At 36.0% G+C, this 22,615-nt stretch overlaps 1 protein-coding gene across 1 annotated transcript in view; it reads right to left on the reverse strand.

Annotated features, from left to right (window-relative positions):
- Positions 1-20,817, reverse strand: part of LOC134648075 (neuroligin-1-like) — a 68,837-nt gene extending 48,020 nt beyond the window's left edge. The window contains exon 1 of the mRNA XM_063502527.1: positions 20,570-20,817. The gene's annotated coding sequence lies outside the window, so the exon portion shown is untranslated. The remainder of the gene's footprint in view (positions 1-20,569) is intronic.
- Positions 20,818-22,615: the final 1,798 nt, after the last annotated feature.

Genomic DNA, 22,615 nt, shown 5'->3' on the forward strand with positions numbered 1-22,615 from the left:
CATTTCCCAAAGGAACCTTTAGCAAAGTTACACTTCGCATATAACTTATTTGGTCAAATTATCATTTGGCATGATTTTACTTTGTCAAATGTTATTAGGACAAAAACTTATTTAGCAAACGTTTTTTATTGGTTAATATTATATTCCAAAAAGATGTTTGCTCAAATTGTCACTTCGCAAATTTGGCAAATAGGCGTCTCTATTTAAATTTGAACCTAAATTCGTTCTGTTAGAATTTTGAATTTATATAATATTTCTACTCAGGATCAGTAGTAGCTTTCTCCATTCTTACTGAGAAAAAATGTCCACAAGTTTTTGGTGCATTTGTATGAAATTTTGGGGCCACTTTTTACTCGTATTTCTGAGAGAGCTCGTGATTCTGACTGGAAATAATACAAAAACTCACAGTTCTGTGTAATGCAGATTGGAAGTTATAGTAGGTACAATGCAGTACCAAAAAAAAACTATGTTTATTAAATTTTTAATCATCAAAATGTCAAAATCAAGTCAATTTCATTTCTGATCAAATCGATCGATTTGATCATCCCGTCTGGATACCGCTTTACCAGTTACACTACACTGAATGGGATTGGCAACTGTCAATGGTTTGCATAGATGGCACCATCATAGCTTGCCGGGGCTTGCCCCTTCTCTAGTTGAGTTCTATGAGATTTGGCTTAAAGGGCTGGCATCTAGGGCATAAAATTCTATATAAAAAACAAGAATTTGACACAATTCTAGGGATTGACAAAGCAATCTATGCTGGCGCCATCTGCTAAATACTTTGACCGGCCAATCCCATTGATTACCGAATCTTAATTCTTTAATTTTTATTTTAGGTCCTTATATATTTCTAAAATATTATTGCAGATATGTTCATGGTTCAACAAATTATATCCGTTTGCGTAAAACATAACCAAAATGATAAAGTATTTCAAATGAAAGCAAAAATAAAAATACTGCAGGCCCTCTATTGGTATGTAAATTGTATGCCATGTAATATTTTGGGACATGTAAGTTATGCTTAATGATACATTTGACTAAATAATACTTGGTAAAATGAAACTTGACCAAGTAATTATTTGCTAAACAATAACTTGCCAAAAAAGACTATTGCTAACTGAAAAATTGCGATAAGTTGTTTTGCCAAACATTTTTTTGGGAAATGATAATTTGGGAAAGATAGTTTGGGATGTGATACTTTGGGAAACGTTTTTGGCCCATTCATTAGTAAACCAATCCGCCGTATTACATTACGGCTAGCCGTTTTACAAAACAGGGGCGTTTTGAAACGCGGCGGTTCGACGATTAGCCGGATTGTCATTGCGATACGTTCTTCAATAAGGCGGCCTACGTTTAGCCGCATCGTATCTACTATTTAGATTGTAGAGTGACCAGTTCTTTCGGTCGCCTACGTAACCGGAGTTTGACAATGTTTGCAATTTAATTTATTTTTACCATGGTCCCACCGCACTACATGTCTTTCTTTTCCAAAACATTTCCTTCACAACTTAAATCTCCGTCTAGTTAAGTTGCGAAGGAAATGTTTTTTGAAAAGAAACAGTCCGACGAACTCCAGATTTGATGGACACCCCAGCGTTTTTCATAGTTTGTTGTTGTTATGTCAGGCAGCGCCACGAGTGTTAAAAATGGGAACTAAAAACTGTCAAAGCGGCGGCTAATGAATCGCTGTATTACATTACGGCTAGCCGTGTTAAAGAACGTATGGCGCCGAATACATTCCGGCGGATTTTCATTCAGCCGCATTCAATCCGGCTAATCGTCGCACCGCCGCATTTCAAAACGGCGGATTATACGATCCGACTGCGACATAGGAATAAGTATATTATTTTGAATGCTTGACTTATTTGTATAATTCCTTGCTTGTTGCACGAAATTAACTATAACGATAATAGTATTCGACGTAATATTAAAGTATGATTCGTTCATCGATGAGTTCAGTTCATTTTAAGCTCTTACACGTGTATCAGTAAATCTAAATCAGCAGCACTTTCATTAAAACTTCCTTCAGCGAGAACGTCCTAATAACGAATGGACCCGCTCCGGCCGGCAACACTCTCGCAGGCTTTATAATTAGGCGCGGCCCACACATACACTTCCATCTAACAAACAAACTTTGTTCAAAATGTGTTACGACGAAATTCACGCCTCTAACGACTCTCATAACAAATCAACCTTAATTACCAATTCCTCTCCTTACACAGACTTCTCGACAAACTTGAGAACGTATTTAAGGGCCTACTGCAGCCGCGTCTGGCGCTTCGTAAACCACGCCCGCTAGTTCTTCCCTCCCCGCTAACACGCACACATGGAAACGCTTCGCGCCGGACGTGAAGTTTGTGTGACCTTTTAGCACCATCTAACGTTACAGAAGTTAACTACCATTATACGCGGTCGCTGCGGTCGGCCAGAAACTTAAATTCGGAAAAAATTGAAACAGATGGCGTTGTTACTTGTTCATAATAGCAAACAATAAAATAAATAATTAATAAACCTGAATATTTATTGTTGTTTTGGAAGATGTTAACAGCATAGAAGCAGCAGCGTATATAGCATATAAGTTAAGAGTATTGATAATAAGAAAATAGCACAAGTTCTTCCCCCGAGTTTCAAGTGTTGTGTGCTGTTCAGAAAAGAGATTATTTTTGATAAAATATGATGAAAACAGATTTACTTGATTACGCTCACCTGACTTTGCGGTAAATGCAAATTTCAACCTTATTGTTATGGGGTTACAATACCCCTGGGGTTGCAGGCGTCCATAGTCGTTATTATTATAAATGCTTTGGTTGAAATGCTTTTTAACCCTCGAATTTTTCATAGGTACAGTCACCTGCAATAATATGTTACTCTTCGACGGCCGCAAAAATATGTGACACGCTCTTATGGCTCTACAAATAAGATCTAACATGATCTACCGCAAAACGGCCTTCGGTGTGTAACATATTATTGCAGCTGACTGTACTCGTATTCATTGTTGTATAGGTAGGTATTAATATCTTTTATCCGATCGATTTGCATTTATTTGAAATAAATCACAGTGTTTAGTAATTATATGTTTTATTGAATAAGAGATTATTTAGGTATGTAATGAATACAGGGTGCCTTTTTGAAACACTCATTTTTAGGGTTCCGTAGCCAAATGGCAAAAAACGGAACCCTTATAGATTCGTCATGTCTGTCTGTCTGTCTGTCCGTCTGTCCGTCCGTATGTCACAGCCACTTTTTTCCGAAACTATAAGAACTATACTGTTGAAACTTGGTAAGTAGATGTATTCTGTGAACCGCATTAAGATTTTCACACAAAAAAAGAAAAAAAATTTTTTTTTGGGTGTTCCCCATACTTAGACTGAAACTCATTTTTTTCATCAAACCCATACGTGTGGGGTATCTATGGATAGGTCTTCAAAAATGATATTGAGGTTTCTAACATCATTTTTTTCTAAACTGAATAGTTTGCGCGAGAGACACTTCCAAAGTGGTAAAATGAGTGTCCCCCCCCCCCCTGTAACTTCTAAAATAAGAGAATGATAAAACTAAAAAAAAATATATGATGTACATTACCATGCAAACTTCCACCGAAAATTGGTTTGAACAAGATCTAGTAAGTAGTTTTTTTTAATACGTCATAAATCCCCTAAATACGGAACCCTTCATGGGCGAGTCCGACTCGCACTTGGCCGCTTTTTCTGGATAATTTTGAATTTCAATTGTCAGGAGTGCCTACATTATTTTTTAATACATTTTACAACGACAACAAACAAAAGTTCAAATTCGCCGTATTTTTATTACCCGGGTCGATCGCAACAAAATAGAAAATCATGTTTTTCAAATCTAAGCGTTATTGTAATTTATCTCAAATAACCAAAAAGTCAATCTGACTAGAACTTAAAAACGAACTGAATTATTTTAATATGTCGATTTTTCTTGGTGACCCAGGAGAATTTTTTTTTGTATCCCATACAAAAAGAGCGTATCCCAATCGCGTATCGGTTTTGGTTTTTACTTATAAGTGTGAAAAATATATTCTACCATATACGAAGGATGTGTGTTTTTTCATGTTTTATGTGTCTTTTTGTACAATAAAGTGTTTTACTGCTACTAATATATCATATTAACGATTAACTAAAAAGGTATTTACATCTAATTTAACTGGTAAATTATTAAAGTCCGCTAAAATTAATATATACCTATTCAAAAAAATATTTGTTAATATGTCCCAAAATCATGGCTCATTTTTTAAGTCTCCTGACTTACCAAACATATCGCAACGAAGGCAAGGGTACAACGCGGCATCGTGAACCTAATAACGTAAGGTTTCAGTTACTTTTTTAGCCGCCGACCATTTTATCCGGGGTACGAAAAGAGGTATTAGATCTATCCTGGGTCTAATATGTTATAAAAACATAGTTTTTTGAAAAATGTTCGTAGGTAGTACACAAAATTTACATTTTCTTTTAAATGTGATTTGGGTCATCGTTCTCCCTGGTGACTTTTCTGGTGACCCAAGAGACATCAATTTTATTATAACTCAGGAGACTTTTTTGCACTTTGATTTTTTTGATGCGCTAATTTTGTAATCTAAAATAACTTTAAACTGCTGATATACTTATATCACTTTGCTGATGAGTGGAAGTGGAATTGAAACTTAATTTATTGTTCTCTCCCTTGACATTTTGGCATACATTTGACATGCTGCAGTGCACTCCTAACGTTAATAAAGACATAATTTTTAGAAAAAGCTTTAGGAAAACTCACTCTTGAGCTTAAAACGATTAAGTCCTTATCATATTATGTTAGATTTTTAGTACAGACCCCAAATCAGTGAAAATGTCTCTTAGCCAACTAAATTTGTCTCTGGGAAAAGTACGATATCCCTAAAAATTGTACGTACATTTCGCATTTTTCTGAAGGAACGGAATTCATAAATTGGGTTATTATTATTTTTTCAGATTATTTGATTGCATTGACATATCACCAAGATAGATAGAACATTTAAGTTACCAGAAGAAAAGCATTTGTGTTCTTTTATACAGTGTGGAAAAAGTAGGTTCGATTCCCGGGCGCGACTAAGCGAATTTAAAAAAAACAACGTGGTGCATTCCGGGAGTGCCGACAGAAGTGAAAACTCAATGACTAGTCCAAAATGTCTGCAGCACTATGTATAATTGACCCATTCTCCTTTCTATTGAAAACTTTTGGTTCCGAAATTGCTGGTCAGTGAGCTTGTTTAAAATTCGAAATTCAAATTTATAGCGTTAATTGTTTAAAATTCGAATAGAAATTGTAAAGTTACCTTACAGACCTCGCATCTAAATATATTTGGTCATGATATTTTGAGTTTTATTCACCAGTACTAGAGTTCACTTTTATTAGCGATTTCATCAAGATGTAGCTTTATTGAATTATATTTGAGTGATATAAAGTTATAATACTGTGGGATCCTCGTATTTCAGCCCGTACAAGATTATAACCTTTTTCATGTAATGTCATTGAGTTTTTCTTTATTGATTTAATAGCCATCTAAATGATTGGCCATCTAAACCTTACGGTCACGTGATCGCCTTACGGTGTCTCGAGACTCTCGAGTTTATAATTTTTTCCCCACCTCAAAAAGTGCCTAGCGCCGCTAAAGAAGTTTTCACTTCAAAAATCTTTGAATGCAGTTGTTTCTTTAAAAAACAATAATGTTTCATTTAAGTAAAATGAGCAAACTTAAGGTTTTAAGGCACTTTCCCTCCAGGGCCCATAATTTTTTTCCACCCGGTAGTAGACAACTATTTTTTTCGATGATTTTATGCCAAAAAAAACATAAATAAAACATATAAATTCAACACATTTTTTTAATAAAAATCTTTCTCGATGATATAAAAAAGAACATCGACAAATTATGTTCAAAGAATTAATATCAAAACAGATGTCATAATTAGGATTGGCTACTTTAAGAAAGGAACAGAGAGATTTAATCCTCTCGCTCTGCACGTTTTTCTCATTCCTCCTTGTCAAGCCAAAATAAACTATAAAATGATAGTAACACAGTACATTGTAATATTCACTTTTTCCACGGTATCATGTCATTGTAAATTACTTATGTGAAATTGTAGTGGCGTGCGACTTTCAAACCGGAGGTCACGGGTTCGAACCCCGGCCCGTGCAAGTGAGTTTTTGTAAGTAGGGACCTTTTTTAGTGGTACTTAAATATAATAACTTTTCGTATTATTGAAATAAAATATTTTATTCAAACAAACTTAATAATATAATAATTAAAACGAATAATATCAATTAGTTTTTAATATTTATTCAATTATTTTAAATTATTTGAGCATGAAACATACTAGATTTATTTTTATCATTACAATAGAAAAAAAGCAAAAAATATATTCTTATAGATATTTTATTTTCAAACAAAAATAAAGCAAAAAGTTACGGTTAGATTCTGATGGCTAAATACCAAACAGCTACCGATACATTTCAATATCTGTCGAAATTTCCTAACCCGTTGTAACTGACAAAGAGTATAGATTTCGACGTAGCATGACGTAGCCTAGCAAACACGCACACATGCGTAACGTATAGGCCTGTAAGAAGGCACCATCATAGGTTTACCTCCGATTCCGTTACTACTCAATGGAGTTACGACTCAACGTTTATTGGATATTAAAATTTTACGTAATTCGGAGCGCTGCGCGAAGTGACATAGGTCTTACCTCTTTGAGGCACGACGGCCATCTAACATTACTGGCATAAAGGATGCATTTATGACTTTGACGCATGACAGAAAGAGAAACCGAACTGCGTAAAATGGGCGTTTGCTGTTGAATTCATAAAATCAAAAATCGATAATAAATCCATCGGTAAAGGATAATAAGTTAATATTTAGTTCTTTGAAAGTTAAGACGAGATGAAAACCTTTGCTGTAAGGTGGGTTGTGCTGGATATGGATGTGTTTTCTAGTTGCACGAAGCTAAAACCGAAAAATGAACACGTAAGTTTGGATTTATTTTCTATCGAGAAAATTTTAAGCATTCGTGTTTCGACTACTACGAAATCACTTATCATATAGCCAAGAAACATATATCCGAAAATCACTACTGTTTGTTTCCGGGGTGTTTGCTGCCACGTTTCTAAGATCCTGTTATTTTTCGATGCACGGCCTTAAACTGTAATGAATAACAATCAAGGTTGACTCGCACGGCAATATACAATGCCTAAGGTCTACATATACAGGGTGCTTCCTGTAACAGGAGCAATAAATTAAACTAAAGGCTGTACTCCTCAAACTGACCAACATTTGTTCAGCAACTTTTAAAAATTATGAATTATTAAGACTTCCTCTTTTTCATACAAAATAAATATTGCCTTCAATGTACGCTGACATCAGTGTGTTTGACGTTGCTTGTCACGCTTTAAACATAACAAAATTTGCAATACATTGCATCTTAGAATAAACTTTAAAGTGTAATAAAAATCAAATCATGACTTATTTTCAAAAGTTGCTGAACAAATGTTGGTCAATTTGAGGAGTACAGCCTACAGTTTAATTTATTGCTCCTGTTACAGGAAGCACCCTGTATATATATCGAAAGTAAAGTATCTACCTATATACCTACTCTATAAACCACAGAACGTCAACATAAACATGAACACAACAAGAAACTTCTACATATTAGGCAAGATATCAGCAGTTATAAGCCACAGAACAATTATTCGGCTGTCATATAATATATATCTGATATGATTTAACTCGTAGAGGGAGTGTTACAAAATATCCTTTTTCTACTTGTCGACTGTAATTCTTAAATTAAAATTTCGTATACCAAACTGCAATTGGGCTTCCAACTCAACTATAATATTCATTTCGAAACGGTTTAGTCAACTATAATGAAATTGACCAATCACAGCTCGCCGTCGTCAAGAGGATGAAACAAAACTATAGCTCAAATCCATTATTTATTTTAGGCTGTATAGTAAAAACAATTGCATCATAAGTCTGAAACGCGATGTGACACCCTTAATATAGGTAGGTACTCGTACATATACTACGAAAACCACTTAGCGTTGCTTGTTAGTCTCCATATGCTACGGTGGCCAAAATCGAGAAAAAAACTGTCTAAAAATTTAATTTTGCGCGGAGCAAGTACCAGGGCCTCGTAAGTTACGAGAAGGGGTCGTTGACCAACCCGCCGGGCAAGGTATCGCTGCTGCCTTACCTTTGGTTTGTTTACCTAAATGATTCTACTAGTTTTTAAAGTATTATTTTGGTTGACTCGTAGAAAAAGTATTGTATACAATAGTGATATATACTCTTAATCAAGCTTTTAAATCCCGTACCCATTAAAACACGGTACTCGACTGAAAAGCTCTCCATTATATCACGATTGTATAAAATACTATTTACGAATTGCTGCATTCAAGCACTATAATTGATTCAAACTGGCCGCATGCCGCGGTTGTCGTCATATCTCACTGTAGGCATGGTAAGCACTAATTATGTCAAGTACCTCGCGCTAGAGTAATGTGGCATGCGGACGCTTCCAGCCTGTTTCTGTCCTGTAAAACATGAAACAACAGCTTTGTGAATTACCCTTTTCAATGTGGCATATAAATTATATGGCATTATATATGCCGTTCAGACCTCGAAGGGTTCGAAACAAAATTTACGGCTCGGCCACAACTTTACGCGACTGGCGACGGCAGCAGCGACAACCATAGGTGGGACCGAAAGGTCCGATCGCTGTGTCTCGCTCCAACCTATGGTTATGCTGCCGCCGTCGCAAGTCGCTCAATGTCGTGGCCGAGCCGTTAAGGCTTCTTAGTTATGAATGAATTCAAAAACTTAAATCAAATTAAAAAGTCTCTTTGGAAAGTTTGATTTAGACCTTTCTGTAAAATGATTCCATCGAAACCATTGCAGTAATTAATTGCAAATTATGAGTTGTTTAATCTTGTTGGCAGATAGAATTGACTTTTAAATGATGATTTTTCAAATGATAAATATTTAATAACGTTAATTTGGATTTGATTTGGCATGATTTTATTTCATGTTTTACAGTTAGTATTTTCCTCGCGATGGTGTGGTCAAAAATATTGTGTTTCACTCGGTGGCATAATTTGATTAACCCTCGTGCCTTGAAACCCTCGCAACGCTCAAGATTCCATTTTTTGGAATCTTTCGCTTGCTCGGGTGTCAATATTAGCACGAGCAGTTAAACAACAAGTTTGCCCCCTTGTAATACGATAATATATAGGCAGTAATGCTGTGGAAAGAAAATATAACCGAGAGCACCAATATAATTAGAAATGCTTGACAACTGGTAGCAATGTAACTGTTTATCATACCATGTCAGTTAAATAAGTTTTTGGCAAAAATTTAATTTTTGGTACAAGCTTTTATCGCTGACTGTACTTTTCTTACGACAGACAACTAATACTCATCGAGACAATTCTAAAAACCCCTAACACAATTAGGTTGCGTTGTTTCATCACAGAGTTCCTATGGCCACCTCCTGTCTCCATCATCAGATCAGCTCGATGGTACCATAATATCGCATTGTCACCCGACTTACATGTGTATGCAAAATTTCAGCTCAATCGGAAACCGGGAAGTGGATCAAATTTAACTTGCAAGATTCCATTACATAGTTACATACAGGTCGACCTAATAAAAGCGTGTTAAAAACTTGCGTGTCGCTCCTCAAATCTAAATCTGGCCGCGTAGCCAACATGCTAATCGCTTACGCTCCGTAATAGCGATCGAAACGTAATTGTCACTGTTGCACTATAGTGGTATCCAGACAAGACAATTTTTCGCCAATCTGATGAAATTCTCCGATCGAATCAGCAGGTGCGGGCACATAAATGCCAATTTTCATAGACTATTTCATAGTAATTATCTATGCAATGAATTTTCCTGATCAAATCAACTGATTTGATCAGTCATGTCTGGATACCACTTAATATGGAAGAGTGATAGAGAGACACAAAGCGTTTCGTTGTCGAAGCGATAGCGATTGTCACCTTGTCTAGACCGTCTGACATAAGCTGTGAAATGCTTCAGATCTCTTTTATTTGCACATTTCTCTTTTCTCTTTTAGGTCGTTAAAGTTATAGCTATGCGAGGACCTTAACTTTACTATACTGTTAAATAATTCATCACTAAGGGTCGTGGTAGTAAATAACTAAAGAATCTAAAGAAGCGTAAGTAAATAGGTAGAGAAACTTTTCTATTAGGCTGTCACTCGGACTGTCCGATTTACTGAGCGAAGCTAAAGAGGCTGTGAGTGTAAAGTTCAAGAATCAATTAGCTGACCCGCTGCCGCCCCTGCTATGAATTATTATGTCATGCGTCTCTCCGACACGGGTTTGCATGGAGCCCCATTTAGACTGATGTTCAACTTGCATGCTATATTCGATACATTGCGAATTATAAGGTAGGTACAATTAATTTAGTCGATAGACCAAATACTCCAAATACCGCAATATAACGAAAATCGCATGCAAGTTCTTGAACCGTCTAAATAGGGCTTTATATGGGGCATTATCTATGAAATGGGACCTTATTGTCGATGGCGCTTACGCCGCACAACGTCGCGCGGCATTGTATTTCTATCGGAGCATCGTTAATAATGGCGTAACCGCCATCGACAATAAGGTCCCTTTTCATAGATAACGTCACATCACTTGCGTTCCTCCGGTGTTAAGGCAAGTACAGTAGGTTTGTATGGACAGCGTGGGAGTCTTGTGTACATGAGAGCTATAGATTTAACTATCGTGTAGCGAACTACATCCGCACCCAGGTATATAATATATCTATTTATGTATTACTTCTGTATATTGTATAGGTCCTTCATCCATAATGGAAGTGAGTTCAATGTCAAGTCAAAGGCAAACCTAGAGGCCAATTCGAACGTGCATTCCGATATAAAAATCATGGCATTTTGTTATCATTCGCGCGTGCATTTCGCTCGTACTTGTTCGTATTGGTCAAAGCGAGACGCAGGGACAAATTATGACAAAATGACATCATTTAGATATAATTTTGATGTCAAAATGTAAGTTAAAATTGGCTCCTAGGACAAAAATAGTTTGATATCATATTGTATTAAAGTCCTTTCAGCCGTCTTAAGTGTAATGAATATTAAACATATTCAGAGCAATTAGGACCTGACCCTTTTCAGTGCATCCGTTAACAAACTAGAAGGCGGTCACAAATCTGTATAATTTAATATGTCCCAAAACAACTAGCATATCTTAGGTACTTACTTAGGTGTTTGCCTACCTGGAACTAATTTAATACTATGTTTGTCAGCAACATTATGCGATATAGTTATTTACGATACAAGTGTGGAAAAGAGGAAATTCGAAACGAGTGGCGATAAATTAAAACACGACCGAAGGGAATGCTTTAAATCGACACGAGTTGTGAATTACCTATTCGCACGTGTATCGTACAACGTTTTACAATACATATGGCACTTTAAACTTTCGACATACGCACGGAGAGTGCTATTTCCCGCACTAGTTCGGGAGTTGTCCCCAGTAAATTTTTAAAATCATAAAATACCAACAATTCTAATACCTACAATACCTACAATTCAAATCAGTACACTGTACAAAGTACACAAGTACACATATGCTGGCAATACGATCACGAAGTATAGAGAAAATGTAAAATGTTACTTCATTCGGTTTCATAGTAAATTCTGGATTCATTGAAATGACTACGTCTCGTAAATTATTTCATTTTTCTACTCCAGCACTCAAATGTGTCAATTAAATGACTGACAGTGATATCTAAAGCAATGTCATTTGAATGCTTTGTTTATAGGCTCATAAGATGACTGCTAGCAGTCATCTTATGAGTATAATACAACTGCTTTATTTTTTTTAAAGATACAAGTTCCGATCATCTTGATTGAAAGAGGTATGTTTTCATTTACAATAATAACTCTTTTTTTTTTTAAATAATAACTCTTTTTTATTTTAAATAATAACTCAATTTTTTTAAATAACAACTCTTTTTTTTAATAATCTCTTTTTTTTTAATAATAACTCTTTTTTTTTTTTTTTTTTTTTTTTTTTTTTTTTTTTTTTGCTGCAGCTGTCATAGAAAAAGTAATGTATGCAACAGCTCATAATTGGTTCTTAAAATTCTCGGGTCTTTTTTTACAAAACTCGACTACGTCTCGTTTTGTAACTTCGACCCTTGAATTTTAAGAACCCTTATTATATCACTGTTGCATAAACTACTATTACTTTAGTCGAAAGACGTAAGTAATTCCACTGTGTTTTTTTAATGCTACTGATAAGCCCATATTGTGAGAAGATATCCATATCTAAATAAACAACACATTACATTTCCATTTTTCACTAAAGTGATGTTCAGGAAGTAAAAATATTTTTCACCTCAGCAGCTCGAACAAGGGTACTTTGCTACTTAAAAACAGTGAGCAAAATCGCATTTTGCTCACTGAGTGAGACAAAATGACATTCAAGTGACCTTAATATTCAAATGTCATTTCAACATGCGGGGTCTAATACAAGTTCGAAATACTTGGATTCTATTATCTCTGTCCCTTTCACGTCTTTAGCAAAAAGAAAGAGACAAAAAAATTCAAACTATATTCAACGGTATATTGACGGTTTATAATAGACCCCCGAAAAACGTCAGAACGCATCGTTCCAAAATACATACGAGTATGGATTCTTAATAATTAATTAATGAAAATAAAACTTAAGATTTCATAAAAACTGATAAAAACACTATATTTTACGTTATCTATTGTACGATTAAAATAATGAACTCAAAATCTACACAGAATATCACGTAAAATAAATAATTATAGTTTTAAGAATCTCTACTATAGTTTACAAATAGTAAGTATCCGCAACTCGGACCGTATCGTACAATGTGTTTTTTTTTACAAAAAAAAGTTGTCAATTAAAGTGTCAATCAATTGATGGTCGAAGTTTCCATATATTACCTATTTAATTGAAATTTACTACGTTTTGTTTTTGTGTTTGATTGTGGTAATTCAACTTAATTGTTAGTATATCTTAAGAAAGCATGAGTGAATAGGTAAGTGGTGAAGGAGGATTACATTTTTCAGGTTGTCTAATATGTTCTCACTACTGAGGTGAAAAGTTTTGTGAACTACACGAGATCAAAGTTATTTACATCTCGTGCGCTTTTGAGTCCCTTACTACGCTCAAGATTCTAAATTAGATACTATAGAATATTTCGCTTGCACGGGACTCAAAATAAGCACTCGAAGAAATATCAAACTTTGATCTCTTGTTGTACAAATAACTATTGCGTTAATATTTATTTAGGAGGAGTAGAACCATGAAAATAAAAATAACTATTAGTTACAAAAAGCATTGTATCCATACAATAACGTTATTTTTTAATACACTCCCGCAAATGTAAAATTACTCTTCGTAACTCATACTGACATAAGTCATGAGTTAACATCAAATCATGTCGAATTAGCAAGCTAATGTCAGCCTCCAGGTCCAAACTTAAACATTTTATCCTAACTGACAAATAGGTATTTAATTGGGTCTACCAAAGTCATTGTAATTCCAAAAGTGTTTTCTAGTGAACCAGTGTACGGGTTTAGAATTGTAGGTACATTTACCAATTTCTTAAAACAATAACTAAAGTACTTAGCTTAATTTAACTTAAAAAATACTTAATAAAAACCGGCCAAGTGCGAGTTGGACTCGCGCACGGAGGGTTCCGCACCATCAACAAAAAATAGAGCAAAACAAGCAAAAAAACGGTCACCCATCCAAGTACTGACCCCGCCCGACGTTGCTTAACTTCGGTCAAAAATCACGTTTGTTGTATGGGAGCCCCAATTAAATCTTTATTTTATTCTGTTTTTATAGCGGCAACAGAAATACATCATCTGTGAAAATTTCAACTGTCTAGCTATCACGGTTCGTGAGATACAGCCTGGTGACAGACGGACGGACGGACGGACAGCGGAGTCTTAGTAATAGGGTCCCGTTTTTACCCTTTGGGTACGGAACCCTAAAAACGATGGGTTGGTAGCCGGGTAAATGGAAGGAGTTTCCCCATTATTTTCTTCCGCCAAAGCGAATGTGAATAAACAGCACCGACACGCGTGACTGGAATGAATCGCAATATAATATTCAGGGAGGAGGGGCAATGTGCAAACTTTTTTGTACATACAAAAAATTACTTATATTTTATTCAATACAAAACTGTGCCCCGTATTTCAGGAATAAGATTTTTATTCATAAACTCGACAATTTGAAATAAAACAATTTTTTATATTATGCTTACGTAAATGAGCTTGTGTTTTGTCGCTCTATAAATAAAAGTAAAATCTGATAAGGTCTTTAGGCATATTTATATAATAAAAACCGGCCAAGTGCGAGTCGGTTGACTACAAACTGATATTATTCTTAGCGCATTTCGCTGAGAATGTTTTATAATGTTAAATCAATATCCAATCAAGTTTGGTTTTGAAGATTGAATTTGGCCTGGGTTATATCACATCAGCCAGACATAGGAATCCGTGGGGAAAATTTTCTTGACAGGTAGGGACTTCCTATATCGATAAACTCAATTATCGATGCTCGTTCTATATACTAGTGATCGCTCCCAACTATGTGTGTTTTTTGTAACTATTGTTTTGAAGACAAGTATGAAATTCACACATAGCATATTTTAAATAATCGCTAGGTTATATAAAGGTAGGGCATAATACTTATTGCACTATGAAATAGTCAATATTATCTCAACCTCTTTATTGATTGATTATCAATCAAAGCGAATTGAGTTATTATTTTATTTGATAAAAACATATTTTTACAAGAAAACCATTGAGTGATCACTAGTATATAGAACGAGCATCGATAATTGAGTTTATAGAGGAACCCCTAGGAGTCCCTACCTGTCAAGAAAATTTGCCCCACGGATTCCCATGTCTGCGGCATCACAAACAAATATATACATGTTAAATTGGCATTCGAGTGTAGGTCCGCTGCTGACGTAGGAGTAATTATTTAGGTTGAGAGGGATCTTGAAGGGTGTATTTCTCAAGGTGAGTGACAGTGCGGCGGGCACGCACCTGCCCCGCCGCTACAATTTGTTACCCGTCCGTTCCGGACCGGACGCTGCCTATCATGTCAACTGTTTTTAAGTACATGTATTTGTACACCGATAGGCTATATAATGCAATTCTTAAAATATATGTAATTTATGAAATCTATTATGTTAAAAAAAACATTTTAAGATTCCAGTGATCCACTGCCAACAAAGAACCCTTAAGGCTTCGTCACACAGGCGCGTTTTCCGGGCGCGGCGTGAGTGGGGCGCGCCGCTTTTACATACAAAAAGCTCACGCCCCGCTCACGCCGCGCCCGGAAAACCCGCCTGTGTGCCGAAGCCTTTATAGTTTTGTCAGTCTGAATAATCATCCACTAGCAGCTTAGCTCCAGTAACCGTTCATAAGTGCTAGAACACCGTAATTTAGTATTGATATTAGTATTAGCCACATCTATAGAGTGATTAACAAATGCTGATTCAAGACTCTTCATCATACAGCGACGATTATTTTGATTTTGTTTTGACCTATTGACACGATGAACTCAAACTCAATTTTTCCAAGCTTTCCAAAAGAAATAATTAAAATAAAAACTCAACTTAAACCGGTCAACCTAATTTAGAGGTACTCAAATGGAAGCATTCGTTCGTGCAGACACAAATACACTGGTCTCACCCACACCCGTATTTTAACATCTCTGCCCTGCCGTAGATAAAAAGCAATTTATTTCAAGCATCCTACAACGTCCTAATAATGTGATATAATTAAGAGAAGAACACGTTGAACTTGTAAAATTACTAAGTGAAGTTAAAAGTATGGTGAGCACGCGTATTCGTTAATTATCTCCATCTTACATTTTAATTACTGCAACAGATTTCGGAATAAAACACGTTTTCCTCACATTTTATGAGATAAACTACATTTGGAAAAAGCAACAGAAAGCATATATAATGTTTATGAGTACCTAAGTAAGTAAATAAACAATTAAATATAACACGTTTCCTTTTTTAGTGAAGAATGTTACTGTAAATAAAAACATTGATTTGTTTGAATACCTACCGTAATGTTTTAAATCAAGTGTACTAAGGTATATTCGGCTGATTCTGAATACAGAATACATACTAGAGATTGTGTGGTAATTACGAAAATAACTCTAATATTATGAAATTATGAAAGTACATCAATGAACATAATAATATATGTTTTTGGCGTCCTCCGCTACCCTTTCAGCTCATCCTTCTGAGCTAACTGTGAGATATTTATGTCAATGCTTGCGAGATAATTATACCATTATACCTATATACTGCTCGCGATTATCTCCGCCTAGACTTCATTAGTATTCGCTATAATTGTCTTAAAGAAGCATCGACGCTACGGTACAATACGTTTTATAATACACATACTACTATAACCACATCTCTTTCTTTTGGTTTGCCGAAGTATTGGTAAAGGTACTCTATTCGGTAATCTAGATTAAAAACAATGTATACTGAACAATCGAAACATTTTACATGTTCTGGCGCTATGATTTAGAGTAGTGGTATATAATACGAGTAGGTATAATATAGTTACAAGTATATTTCTATAAATAATAAATGTGTAAGTGTCTAGTCTCTCAACCATAAATTATGTAGAGAAACAATTCGTAAATTCTTGTTTTTTTTTCAGGTACCAAGATTTCACTTAATGGCCTGTCATTTCAATATAAAATCAAAATGGTAAACAAACTAAGACAATTTCTTCTTCAATGCCTTTTTTATATTTGCGACTTCAGAAGAAGATAAGGCAATGAGAATATCTTTTTTTAACATTTAAGAGTCTAGACTCGGAGATATGAATCGGCAGAGTCATACTTTTCATGCCACAGTTGGCGCCGGGCTTAATTAAAATATCTGGGGCACTTAATGTAGATTTTATTAATCTGTACGTATTTTAAAATAATATATTTAATGTAGACATCTTAACTATACAGTAAACGTCTCTAACCAAGAAATAAGACTTATTTCCAAGATTATCTCGTCATCAAAAACACAAAAATATGATTACTAAGCCTAATAAATAAATATTCAAAAACGTCATCCATCTGTTCAAATATGATCTCGGCAATATAAATACAAAAGCGTTATCAGCCAGTTGTAGTTGTTGTGACTGATTGATTATTAATGTTCACATTGTTTGTTGGATAAACATTAAATATGAATGAGTATCGACGGAATGGCGATGATCGGGCGTGTGAGTTAGTGAGTCGCGTCAGCGATGAACCGCTGAGCGATGTGCCCGCGCCCGCCCCGGACCCATTCATTATTCACCGCGGACGCGATTGGACCAGCGAGCTCACGCGCACCTGCTCGCATATTCCATTCATCCGTTCCTTTTGCCAATTCACTCTTTAACACCTTCTTACGACCCACTTCGCGACCTGAATAAAGTAACAAAACCTCTAGGGAACGGATTTATTATTCCCACAAACGATTGTAAAATACCGACAAAAGCGTTTAATTATAAAATAAAAAGCAACTTTTTAAGCCGGATAAAGTTTTAGGGAAGTTTTATCAATACACGAGAATAAGTAAAGCCTCAGGAGTTGAAACTTGTAATCCACCTGAATCAACTCCTGGAAGTTTTTTTATCTACTTTAGCCATTACAGTCGTTTAGGAATACGAGAAAATCCGCGGTGAACCACGAGCTCCTGCTATTTAATTAGAGAAGCGTGTTTTGTAGTGTTGACTCTTGTTAGCGCTACGAGAACAAAGTGCTAAGAAGGCGCGCTACGGCGTAGCACGCTCCGTAGCAATGTACGAGTATATACTACTACGAGTGCACATTATTTATTTTCATACTCGCTTCTGCCCGCGGCTTTGTATGTGTGGAATGATGATGATGATTGATAAAAGCTTGATAATCATATGTCCTTGCCTGGGCCTCAAAATATTCCCATACCAAATTTCATCTAAATCGTTTCAGCGGCGTAAGCGTGAAGTGGTAACAGACAGACACACAGTAGAGTAACTTTCGCAGAATTTAAAGTCAAAAAATGATCCTTAGCAATCCGCTTAGCTATAATATTCCGCTTGTAAAGGCACCTTTAATGGTTTTCTTACAACATGACAGAAAGCCTATTTAATATGTACTAGTCGATCTCACTATGATACACTATGATCTCACTAAGTACATGTACCATTCTTTATTAGTTCCCAATTTTTATGTCAGATTTTCTGTAAGATTTGGTGGATAGATAGTGTACCCTAACTATCTATCTAATCTAATACCTTTAAACGAGCAATTCTTGCATATTTATTTATTTATTTATTTATATATATATATATTTCGGGGATCTCGGAAACGGCTCTAACGATTTCGATGAAATTTGGTATATGGGGGTTTTCGGGGGCGAAAAATCGATCTAGCTAGGTCTTATCTCTGGGAAAACGCTATTTTTTGAGATTTTATATGTTTTCCGAGCAAAGCTCGGTCTCCCAGATATTATTAATATAAGCACAATTTCACTGTATGTCCTACAAAATTTGCTTAGTTACGATAGCATATGGTAACTTCATGACTCAACGGAAAATTATATAGGTACATACATTTTATCCCAAATTTTCATCGTATTTGTTACGCCCAGAACGAGGAGCACTTCAAACTTAATACATTTTATTAAAATCTGATGACATAAAAATCGACAAAAAATAAAAAGAATGCCCACATAAGTCATATTTTTTGTTTTGAAAAATGACATTTTCTTTTATTTCACACACGCGTTTAAGCAAGTTTGGCAATCAAAGGCTTGAGCCATTCAATGCAATGCAAGGAGGATGCACCTTCATTAAGCGTTGCAATCTTGCTTACAAAGCGATCTCATTTTTATGGTGACGCGTAACATAACGATAACAAGCAGAAAACGAATGATGTAGGTATACCGTCTCCGATATCGCTGACGCTTGAAATGATCTTAAATACGAGTCAGAGGTAACAAAATGTATAATATATAGTCGAACTCGCATTCTCTCAAATTGATCCTGTTCTAAATACTTGCATCACAATATCACAAAAGTCCTATGCAAATACTACAAACACCACAGGAATTCTTGCAATCATATTTTAATATCGTTTAGGTTTCGTTGTCATTAGTTTCATTATAAATCCCCTAGTCATGATTTTTTGTATGCAAAAATATTGAATACGGCATATTCAGGGGTGGTCAACCAACGTCGGGCGAGGATTTTTTAAATTACGCCGTGGCCGCCGCCGACGTGACGGGAATGGCTCTCCGCTATCTCGTCATATTCTCGTTTACTCGTACCAGAGGTAAGAAACATGTTCGTAATTTTCACACAAAATTGAACTTCTCGCGTCACGGGGCGATTTATTCCGTCGACATGCTCCGTCTGCAGATAAGATCATTATACTGAATGCTGAACACGGTTGATGCAAAGTCCATGCTCCCCAGGAGGGCCAGGAGTTCTTTCTTTTCTTTATTAGTTAAAGTTATAAAAAGTAATGAGGTATCCTATTTTATCTTAACGACTGCTGCTTTCTATTGTTCAAACTTTCCCGACTGTAACGCAAATGTTGAATGGAAATTATAAAAGTTGAAGCACGGTTTTTCTTAATATGCTTCTTACAAAGATATTTGTAATTTATTTAACCATTGTTTACATTACAATATTTACATAGAAAGTGGCCTTATTTTGTATTAGCTACTAGTCCTATTACTACTTAGGTACATAAAAGCGGTCGCGAAAAGACTAAAATTTTCTTAGGTTACTAATACTACGAACATAAGAATGTAAAGTTAATACAAATGACGTGTAGATTTAGAGATCACCTGAGAGTCGCAAATCTACGTCAAGTCAACAACCCCCGCTACACACGAAGCGCGCGGGGAGCACGCGTATATTTCCACAAGACACACGACACGCTCATAAATCTATACGCGAATTTGAACTCGATGTGCCGAGCGGCCGTCTAGTATTTTTATGCTTATTACGGCGCAGAGAAAAGTCTACTTGTATAGGTACATACATCGGTGAGTTATTCTTATATTAAATATTTTATGCGCGGAGCCATCGTAAACCGGAATCAAGAAATTTATTAGCTGCTTCTTTTATATCCATCGACTCTCTTTAAATGGAGCCCTACACAACGAGTTATTTATTTGTTTCGACAAAATAACATTGTAAGTGCTACGATAATAACCCTCTTACAAAGTCAGCATTTATATTCCGCAGGAGGCGTAGAAGGTATACTGGTAAACCTAAACTGTGGCTTCGTCCCCCGCACGCCGTAGCAGCTCAGCTGACCTCGCACGCAGCACGTAGCGTATATACACGTCAGCTGATAAGAGCGCGCTGAGGGCGCTCACAAGTTGCGATAATTAGCGCGAGTCTCCTTCGATACGCGGTGAAACACCGCCCGCCGCCGCTCCGGCGATAACGTACCCGACCCTTATCTCTATCTTCCTTACCGTTTGTCATAAATTTTATCACTCCGATGAACGGACGCGAAGACCTCTTTTTTTCGGTTTCTCTCCTCCACTGAATTAACGACCCGTGAACTTGTGAGCAACGCTCAGTCTTATTTTTTCAGTCACTGGCACAAACACTTGAGATATTAATATTGAAGCACTCAAATATTACGCATCGTAACACTACACAAATTATGATATGACTTGTTAAGTTTATGGAGGGCCGTAACTCTTTAGACCATAAATATATTTTTTATAAATAAAATGGTCAAATTATAAATGTTTCGTATTATCATAAATAAAGTTATCACTTTTCCAAAAATCTGCTTTTATCAGTTAATACAACGATGTATTATAAAGTTTCAACAGTTTTCAGGCGGTGTTACACTAGGGCAATTCCAGTTAGTGTGACGGTTTGAGGTTGTTCGAGTGTTGACGCGGTGAATGTTACGCGGGGAAAGTGTATCGTCCGGCGCGATCGGGTCGGCGTCGCTCGGCTGTGGCCGGCTGCGGACTGCGCGGCTGGCGGCTGGCTGCTGGCGGCGCTCGCTCGCCCCCGAGCCGTCGCCCGCGCCCGGCTCGGCGCACGCGCCCCCGAAAGAATCGATACACCCCGCCCCAACCGTTCGACCGCCCGCTAGCCCCCAGCCCACCCACCTACGCACACACGCACCGCCCGCAGATATCACACTCACAGAACACTGATATTGCGAGAGCATGCCTTTTTAAAAGTTTTCTTGACATTTTACCGACATAGATAAGTACCTAGAATTTTTGTATATGCCTTATAAATAATAATTACATAGCTATTGTGACACTAGTATTGTGGTCACAAAATAACATTTATGTGACATACATATCATAACATCATAATTACCTATGATATGTTACATAAAATAATTTTAAAATTAAATTTGAAATGAGGATCGAAACAGAGCATACGGTATTAAAACAGTACAAAATAGCTAGTATACAAAATATAATAAACTAATTAAGTAGGTCTAATTAAAATAGAACAAGTAAATTGAAATTCTAACTGATGTTATCTTATCGGATAGCAAGTTTGCGCCTAGGTATTTACTTCCAAAGCATAAAAGTTATCAACTTGAAGAGCTTCATGTTTTTGATTTTTAGTTTTTCCATTGAAGCGCAATTTCATAATAGTTGTGTGACATTGCAATTATTGTTACTCGTTGCCATTTCACAATTGTTACTCAAATAGAAGCCTGATTGTAAGATATTAATACAAATTTAACTAAAATAACTCTTCGGTACGGCTTCGGTTTTACGCAAAGTGCCTAACCATTCGTGAGTACATATTTCCTTATCGATGAAGACGGGGTCTTTATTTCGTATATTCCGACTTTAGAAACGCAACGCAAATTTATTGCGCTCTCAATCAGGCCCCCACGGCTATACATTTTTCGTGGAGCTAAATCGCACAATCCATTCCACAGCAAAGAACTCATTGTGGAGCGAGCCCCTCAGGATCTGTAACTGGCGATAGCGGTCCTTTATCTGTATAAATGATAGATACAATTAAAAGTATTACAATACTAGTGTCTCAATAATTATGTAATTAACATTTGATTTACTCGATATAAATCAATTAATTTTATCAAACCAAAACTGAAAATATAACGTGCATGTTGTTGGTGAAATAAATAAATCAATACTCTGCTTATGTCGTTGCAAGGTGAAATGAGTAGGTTTATAAATGGGAGTTTACGACTTTAGGAAAAATTTCCTAAAAACTTGAACTTAATAAATATTACTTCGGATAAGCTATCTCGTAAATATGAAAATTTTCTCTCGTTCATGAAGTCTGGCATCCCGCCTTCCGGCGCTAAACCTTTACAGTTACGATATGAAATATAGTTCATTCAAAACCTTTCTCCTTAATAAACTATTTTACTTTAATCAAGGAGAATCTATTTAATATTTCCGAGATTACTGATGTAAAAGTGAATGAGTAAGATTTCAGCAATTGATACCTACAGTATTTCCCATATGGCTAAACAAAACACCTGTTACCTCACAGCTGTA

The sequence above is a fragment of the Cydia amplana genome, chromosome 5 (assembly GCF_948474715.1).
Source record: "Cydia amplana chromosome 5, ilCydAmpl1.1, whole genome shotgun sequence".
NCBI lineage: Eukaryota > Metazoa > Arthropoda > Insecta > Lepidoptera > Tortricidae > Cydia > Cydia amplana.